Genomic DNA, 9,264 nt, shown 5'->3' on the forward strand with positions numbered 1-9,264 from the left:
TATATAAATGTAATATATGGAAAAGATATGCAAATAAGTTCAAAATTTTATTATTAATTAATTCCATAAAGGTGTGGGGTAGAATCCTTAGTCTATCCTCTAATTGTTCATTATACACAAGAAAATAATGTGAATTAGAAAATTCACATTATCATATTTGAGTATTTGAAAATTCTAAAAAGAATAGCTGATGAACTAACCATTATTAGTGCATCCATACATGAGGATCTTAATATTCAAGCACTTTGTGGGCTAGCCTCTAACTTCAAAGATATTTTCGTGCATTCATACATGAGGATGATCACCCAAGTGTGCCCTCTTGGGTGATCCTAAGGAGATGTGATCATGAAATCTAAGGCTATAATAATTCCTCAAGTGGAATTTGACATATGCTTTCGTGAACTAGGGTATGTCAATTGATTACATAGTAAGAAAATTTGTAACTCAAGGATTAAAGAAATAATCTTAAGAGGTTGACAACATATATCTCTTTAAATTACACATCAGGTTATAGGGAGTTTGCAATAGTGGATAGTAAGTCATAAACCTAAGTTATATCTCGTTGTAATTTTATAGGATATTGGAGTGCAATTGATTTTTTATAGTAGGATGTTGAATCAAATTTAAATTAGATTATGAGGGAGCTTGTATTTTCTTGGGTCCCAATGGTCCCTATTCAAGCTCTTAATTCATGATGACACGATTTTGAGGGTATTTTTAGGTTTTTAATTCATATGTGTACATAAGGGCGTTTTATTAAAAATAAAAAATTACACTTGATCATATGAATGGTCCTTTTGGAATAGGCTAATTAATTAGAGCCCAATGGGGTTGGTTAATTAATTAGGACCTAAGTGGGCTAGATAAGTAACCTATGCCCAAGCTAGTCTCAAGTTCCTTAAACTCACAAGGAAGCCTACATAAACCTTATAAAGCTTCACTTTTGCACTTTTGTCTTTTAGAATTCAGATGGAAACCCTAACCTGCCCTCTCTAGAGAGAAGATTACCTTTCTCGGATGTCTAGATATGTGAGAGTGATAGGGCAAAAGGCTGCTTAGTTGTCAAGGCTTGCAATTCACTTTACACGACTTCATTAAATTAGAATTGATTTGGGAATATTTAGATCACAGGTATGATCTCTCTTCCATCTAGATCTATATTATTTATGGTGTCATTGCCATGTTTTTTTTTTCTCCAATTAGATCTAGAGAAGCCTAAGACTAATAGCATGCACCCTAAATGATCTAAGGCTTGAAATGGAGAGATCTAAGGGTTCCTAACAACAAATGTACAATTTTCTACTATTGTGTTGGAGCATGAAACAATGGGTTGTTTCTTGGATTTTCATGATATGTAGTTGGAACTAAAGAATATACAATATCATGTTGTACTTATTCTTGTGGTCGGACAACTAGCCTAGTCTATATCACAAAAACTAGGTAATGTTAGTGCACTTTGAGCAAGAAATTGCAAGATAAAAGTCAATGAGCCTTTGAGATAAATGAGTATTCTTTTTACTAAGATACTCCTTTGTTGCATTCTAAAAATATTGGCACACGTGATTTACAACATGTGTGATGTTAGGCGGATGAACGTAAGGTATTATAAGACCCCAATAATGCTACGGTATTTAGTGGTGTTAACAACTTCTTGATTGTCATGTGGACTTGCCGCTTTGACTACAACCGGAGTATTACAACGGCATTTAGGTATAATCCATTAGTTAATTGAGATATCCCTAATATCTATTGTAGTAAGAACAAGTTGGTTATAATTTATAAATATTTATTTAAAATTTTAAATCATCCGTTCACCTCCACTCTGGGTGTTTCCTGTTAGACTTTCGGTTGTTATTCAATTGATATTAAAACAATACCCATTTTTCACAAGGCTAACTAAAAGTGATCATCACCATGATTTGCATGATTTTTAGAATTGTTTCCATCATCGTCTTTATCACCACTTTTCTCAGTCATGCTCTCACAAACCAAAAATCACCTAACAACCCTACATTTCTCGCATAGTAGATTAAGGGCCAAGGTAAGATTCGTTGGTTTATGTCCTCTTCGACGGGTATTCCCTTCCTTTCCAATGGGTTCAAGGCTTACACAGAGTGTTAGACTTCCTTTTAATCAATAGTGTGTTCGGCAATAATATGCTTTAGTTTGTATTTGGTTGCCAATTTTTGGGAGAACATATAGCCATTTCTACACCCAGTCACCTTTCTATGTGCCATTTGACATAACAACGGATAAGGGTACTAGTATCTCTCACATTTCATGTCCTTAATTGATGATTACTACTCAAAAAGGGCTATTTGATAGCTTGTAATTAACTCTTTTAAACACTTTTGAGTAGTAATTATTGCCCTTTAACCCAATTAACATATTAAGGACCTTTGCAATCACTTCTAATCACTTTGTGTAAGTTTTGGTGTTTTTGTTAGTAATTTGATCACCAAAGCAATCCAAGATGGAGGAGAGTTATTTGGAATCCATGGTAAAGCAATAGAAAGCTCAGGAACATGAAGAATCAGAGATTTGAAGCCTTAAAGTCCTTTGCCATAACCAATCCGGATTGCAAGGAGGAGAAGTAAAGAGAGAATCCACCTTGAAGCATTCTTGATGACAGTCATTTCAGCCACTTTTGGAGTACTTCCTGAAGTCCAATTTATGCATACTTTATGTCGTTTCGAAGATCGGGAAGTCAACAATCCAATGCTTGAAACGGTTCGCAAATCGGAGTTGAAATGAAGAAGTTAGAGCCAATGGAAGCAGATCACTCCAAGCTGAAGGCCAATTTCGCAGGGCTGCGAAATCAGCCTTTGGCTGCGAAATCAGCCTTCGGCTGCGAAATGATTTCGCAGCCATCTTGTTCATCTGCGAAATTTCGCAGCCATTTTGTGCGCCTGCGAAATTCTCCCGAGTGCTTCCAGATATTTGCGACCATCGTTTTTTGTTATTTTGCCTCAGATATTTGTTGTCTAAATGCCAATTCTCTCCTTGTAATCCACCAATTAGATGATTCCTTAGTTGTTGAGCAAGGATGCAGGGGTAAACAACCTGATATGTATTGTTTTGTAATTTTCACTTTAAAAACGTCGGGGAACTTTCCCCAGGAGACCATCTTTTGTAAAATTTTACACTTAGTGAAATACGAAATATCTTTTGCTTTCTTTTTCTCTCTACTATTTTCTATTTTCTTAGTAGCCAAACATCCTTGGAGGATGAAATCCCCAAGGATGAGAGGCTAAAACCTTTTAGTTTCTTGAAGTAATGGATGCCATGTGAAGCTCCCGTGTCAGGATGGAGATTTCCAAGCCATGAATGTAAGTAGCTGAGCATCATAAATGTTTTCATTCAAAGTAAAGCTTTTAATCCCTCTGACTTGCTTTGAATGGCCAATACTTGATAACCTTTTGGTCTCAGTGGATTCTTATTGTTAGATCCACTGACGTTCATTAGTTATCTCCTACGAGCCATTGTATTGCAAGTCGAGGAGATGACCTATATCATTAAAAGAGCATTTATGAGGTTCAGCTACCCTTTTTGTAAGTTTTGAAGGACTAAAACTCAGTTGTTAAACACATACCGGTTCGGGAAGTAAGCATCACCTTAGTTGCTTCCCCAACTCGAGGTGAAAAGTTCCAAAATCTCCATTTTTACACAGTGAGTTAAGCATGGCTATCCAAAGCTTTGAGAAACTTCTTTTTCCATCTTTTAACCTATTTTCATGTTAGTTTAGTTTACAACGCCTTCATCTTTTTATGTTTTCATCTTAAACTAATTTTTATTAAGAAAAGTTCACTCCATCCTCCGAACTTCACCAGTTAAAGTAAAAACCCTTCCCAGTGTTCGATCCTAGAGCCACTATGCTATAGTAGCTTTGCTACTTTAGTGTAAGGACGTTAGGTATAAATTTTGTTGATACCCTTACATGCCAAGCTACCAAGAGTCGGGTTATCAAATGGCGCCGTTGCCGGGGAAGGTGCTACTTCACTATGAATATATCAGCCGGAGGTAACTTGTGAGACTTCTCATGAGTAAGGTGAATTCTATCTCATTTTTCATTTATTAACCTTTTATTTTAGTTTTAGAACATTTTTAACTTAGTTTAGATAAGTTTCTTTTAGCTTTTAACTTTCATTTTTAGTTTATTTTTCATACTCTGTTTTTCCTTCCGCGTGCTCTGTTTTTTCTTCTTTCTCTTTGTTTTGTTTGTTTACTTTGTTCCAGCTGAATCCGTGCATGCCCTATTGGATTAGAGACCAAGAGGGAAGGTTAGTGCGGATAGAGACTCCACGAGCTATTGAATTGGAGATTATTTTAGAAGTCATGGAGAATCAGCCAGAGGATCAACATTCACAACACGGGCAGGGGAATGATCCGAACTTGTATAGGTCCATGAGGGACAGGATGCACCCTCCGAGGATGAGTGCACCATCTTGCATCATTCCTCCTACAGAGCAATTGATTATCAGGCCACACATCGTGCCTCTGCTTCCTACTTTCCATGGGATGGAAAGTGAAAATCCATATGCACACATAAAGGAATTCGAAGATGTGTGCAATACTTTTCAAGAAGGGGGAACAGCTATTGAGCTTATGAGGTTGAAGCTCTTTCCATTCACATTAAAGGACAAAGCCAAGATATGGCTCAATTCCTTGAGGCCGAGAAGCATAAGAACATGGACAGAACTTCAAGCTGATTTTTTGAAGAAGTTTTTCCCTACTCACAGAACAAATGGATTGAAGAGACAAATCTCCAACTTCTCAGCACGTGAGAATGAAAAATTTTATGAATGCTGGGAGAGGTACATGGAAGCCATCAATGCATGCCCTCACCACGGCTTTGATACATGGCTTTTGGTGGGTTATTTTTATGATGGCATGTCATCTTCAATGAAGCAGATATTGGAGACAATGTGTGGGGGCGATTTCATGAGCAAGAACCCTGAGGAGGCTATGGATTTCCTAAGTTACGTCTCAGAGGTTTCCCGTGGATGGGATGAGCCCACTAACAGGGAAATAGGGAAGAGACCAGTTCAGCAAATGTCAAAAGGGGGGATGTACAATCTGAGTGAAGACATGGAGATGAAAGCCAAGGTAGCTGCCATGGCTAGAAAAATAGAGGAAATGGAGTTGAGAAAAGTTCACGAAGTCCAAGCTATTTCAGAACCTCAACAACCAGCCAATCCTTGCTCCATATGTCAGTCGTTTGAACATATGGTGGAAGAATGTCCCACCATTCCGGCAGTAAGAGAAATGTTTGGGGAACAAGCTAACTTGATTGGCCAATGGAAGCCAAATTCAAATGCTCCCTATGGAAACACGTACAACTCTAGCTGGAGGAACCACCCAAACTTTGCATGGAAGCCAAGGCCAAACCCATATCAGTCACCAGCCCAATCAAGCCAACAGAGTCAAGGTCAATCCTCAGTTGAGCAAGCACTCGTAAGCCTTAGCAAGGTTATGGGTGACTTTGTGAGTGAGCAAAAATCCATCAACTCTCAACTAAATCAGAAGATTGACAACGTTGAGAGTACATTGAACAAGAAGATAGATGGGATGTATAATGAGTTGTCTCAGAAAATTGACAACATCCAATATTCCATCTCAAGACTCACAAATTTGAACACTGTCAATGAGAAAGGGAAGTTTCCCTCTCAGCCTCACCAAAATCCTAAGGGGATACATGAAGTGGAATCCAAAGACGAGGATTCTTCAAAGGTGAGGGACGTGCAAGCCATTATCACTTTGAGAAGTGGTAAGGAAGTGCATCAGCCAGAGCATGATCAGAGGAAAGCCAAAGAAGACAAGGCTGATAGAAATGAAGAAAAGAAGAATGAACGAAAAGGAAAGGAAGTTCAGATGAAAGAAAGCATCATTCCTAGCATGGATGGGGAACCTCAAATTCTTTTAAAGGAAGGCATGATGAAGAAGCACATGCCTCCTCCATTTCCTCAAGCCTTGCGTGGGAAGAAACCGATCAAGAATGCTTCTGAGATTCTTGATGTTCTAAGACAAGTGAAGGTGAATATTCCTTTACTTGATATGATCAAGCAAGTACCCACATATGCAAAATTTTTGAAGGACTTGTGCACTGTGAAAAGAGGACTCAATGTTACAAAGCAAGCTTTCCTAACCGAGCAAGTGAGTGCTATAATCCAATGCAAGTCTCCAATCAAATACAAAGATCCGGGGTGTCCTACAATCTCAGTTAATATTGGAGGAACCCAAGTGGAGAAGGCATTGCTTGATTTGGGGGCAAGTGTTAACTTGCTTCCATACTCTGTATACAAGGAGCTGGGGTTGGGAGAACTCAAGTCAACATCGATCACCCTATCCTTAGCTGACCGATCAGTGAAAATTCCCAGGGGGGTAATAGAGGATGTATTGGTTCAAGTTGACAAATTCTACTATCCAGTAGATTTTGTGGTGCTTGATACGGATCCCATTGTCAAAGGGATCAACTATGTTCCAATCATCCTTGGAAGACCTTTCCTTGCAACATCCAATGCAATCATCAATTGTAGGAATGGGGTCATGCAACTCACTTTTGGGAATATGACATTGGAACTCAACATCTTCCATCTATGTCAAAAGCACATCCATCCGGAAGAAGATGAGGGCCCAGAAGAAGTTTGTATGATAGATACCCTGGTGGAGCAGCATTGTAATCAGAGTATGCTTGATCAGTTTGAAGAGAATCCAAATGAAAGCCATGAAGATCTTGATGATGGGTTAGCTGAACCCATGGGAATGAATGCCGTTATGTCAAACTGGAGACAAAAGCCAGTGATCCTCCCTTTGTTCAAGGATGAGGAAGAGATGAAAGAAGCTAAGGATGAAATTCTTAAGCTTGAATTGAAGACCCTTCCTGCCGAGTTGAAGTATGCTTACTTGGAGGAAGGCAATAAAGCCCCGGTGGTAATTTCTTCTTCTTTAACCGTTTCACAAGAGGACAATCTTCTAAGAATCCTTAGAAAGCACAAGAAGGCCATCGGATGGCAAATTTCTGATTTGAAGGGGATAAGCCCATTGATTTGCACGCACCATATTTATATGGAGGAGGGAGCTAAGCCAACTCGTCAGCCACAGAGAAGATTGAATCCTCATATGCAAGAGGTAGTGAGAGCTGAAGTGTTGAAGCTTCTTCAAGCGGGTATCATTTACCCCATTTCGGATAGCGCTTGGGTGAGCCCAACCCAAGTTGTTCCAAAGAAGTCCGGGATAACCGTAGTCAAGGGGGAAAATGGAGATGAAGTGTCCACACGCCTCACAACTGGTTGGAGGGTGTGCATTGACTACAGGAAGCTAAACGCAGTAACAAGAAAGGATCACTTCCCTTTACCTTTCATGGATCAAGTCCTTGAGAGGGTATCTGGGCATCCTTTTTATTGCTTCTTGGATGGTTATTCCGGGTATTTCCAAATAGAGATTGATGTGGAGGACCAGGAGAAGACTACCTTCACTTGTCCATTCGGCACCTATGCTTATAGGCGGATGCCTTTTGGATTATGCAACGCTCCTGCTACCTTCCAAAGATGCATGCTTAGCATCTTCAGTGACATGGTTGAACGAATCATGGAAGTCTTCATGGATGACATAACTGTGTATGGGACTTCTTTTGAGGATTGTTTGTCACATCTTGAAGATGTTTTGAAAAGATGCATAGAGAAAGACCTCGTACTCAATTGGGAGAAGTGCCATTTTATGGTAAATCAAGGTATTGTTCTTGGGCACGTAATCTCAAAGAAGGGTATAGAGGTTGATAGAGCTAAGGTGGAACTAATCGTGAAGTTGCCACCTCCCACCAATGTAAAAGGAATAAGGCAATTCCTTGGGCATGCCGGGTTCTATAGGAGGTTTATAAAGGATTTTTCCAAGATTGCCAAACCTCTTTGTGAATTATTGGTGAAGGATGCCAAGTTTGAGTGGGATGATAAATGTCAAAGGAGTTTTGAGCTTCTTAAGCAATTCTTAACATCAGCACCCATTGTGAGAGCACCAAATTGGGAGTTGCCATTTGAAGTGATGTGTGACTCAAGTGATTATGCCATTGGAGCTGTTTTGGGACAAAGAGAAGATGGTAAACCTTATGTGATCTACTATGCCAGTAAGTCTTTGAATGATGCTCAAAGGAATTACACCACTACTGAGAAGGAATTACTTGCTGTGGTGTATGCTTTGGATAAGTTCAGAGCTTATTTGATAGGGTCTTCCATTGTGGTATTCACGGATCATTCAGCTTTGAAGTATTTGCTAACCAAGCAAGATGCCAAGGCTAGGTTGATTAGGTGGATACTTTTGCTTCAAGAGTTCAACCTCCAGATCAGAGATAAGAAAGGTGTTGAGAATGTGGTAGCTGACCACTTGTCAAGGCTCAACATTGCTCATGACACCCATGGACTTCCCATAAATGATGATTTCCCTGAGGAATCCTTGATGCTTGTGGAGGAAGTGCCATGGTTTGCACACATTGCCAATTACTTGGTCACGGGAGAAATACCAAGTGAATGGAGCTCTCAGGACAAGAAGAATTTCTTTGCCAAGGTCCATGCATATTATTGGGAGGAGCCTTTTCTCTTCAAGTATTGTGCGGACCAAATTATAAGGAAGTGTGTGCCTGAACAAGAGAAGCATGGGATCCTATCTCATTGCCATGAGAATGCATGTGGAGGCCACTTTGCCTCTCGAAAGACGGCAATGAGAGTTCTTCAATCGGGTTTTTGGTGGCCCTCACTTTTTAAGGATGCCCATGAGGTAAGTAAAGGATGTGATAAGTGCCAAAGACTAGGCAAGCTTTCAAGGAGAAACATGATGCCTTTGAACCCCATCTTGATAGTGGATATTTTTGATGTTTGGGGCATAGACTTCATGGGACCTTTCCCTATGTCTTTTGGCCACTCCTACATCTTGGTAGGAGTTGATTATGTTTCAAAGTGGGTTGAAGCTATACCCTGTAGAACCAATGATCACAAAGTGGTTCTCAAATTCCTAAAAGAAAACATCTTCTCGAGGTTTGGAGTGCCTAAAGCAATCATCAGTGATGGAGGCACTCACTTTTGCAACAAGCCCTTTGAAGCTCTTTTGGCCAAGTACGGAGTCAAGCATAAGGTAGCTACACCTTATCATCCTCAGACGAGTGGCCAAGTAGAGCTAGCCAACCGGGAAATTAAGAACATCTTGATGAAGGTGGTGAACACCAATAGGAAAGATTGGTCTGTTAAGCTCCTTGATTCCCTATGGGCGTATAGGACA

The sequence above is a fragment of the Vitis vinifera genome, chromosome 8, assembly GCF_030704535.1.
Source record: "Vitis vinifera cultivar Pinot Noir 40024 chromosome 8, ASM3070453v1".
NCBI classification, from domain to species: Eukaryota; Viridiplantae; Streptophyta; class Magnoliopsida; order Vitales; family Vitaceae; genus Vitis; species Vitis vinifera.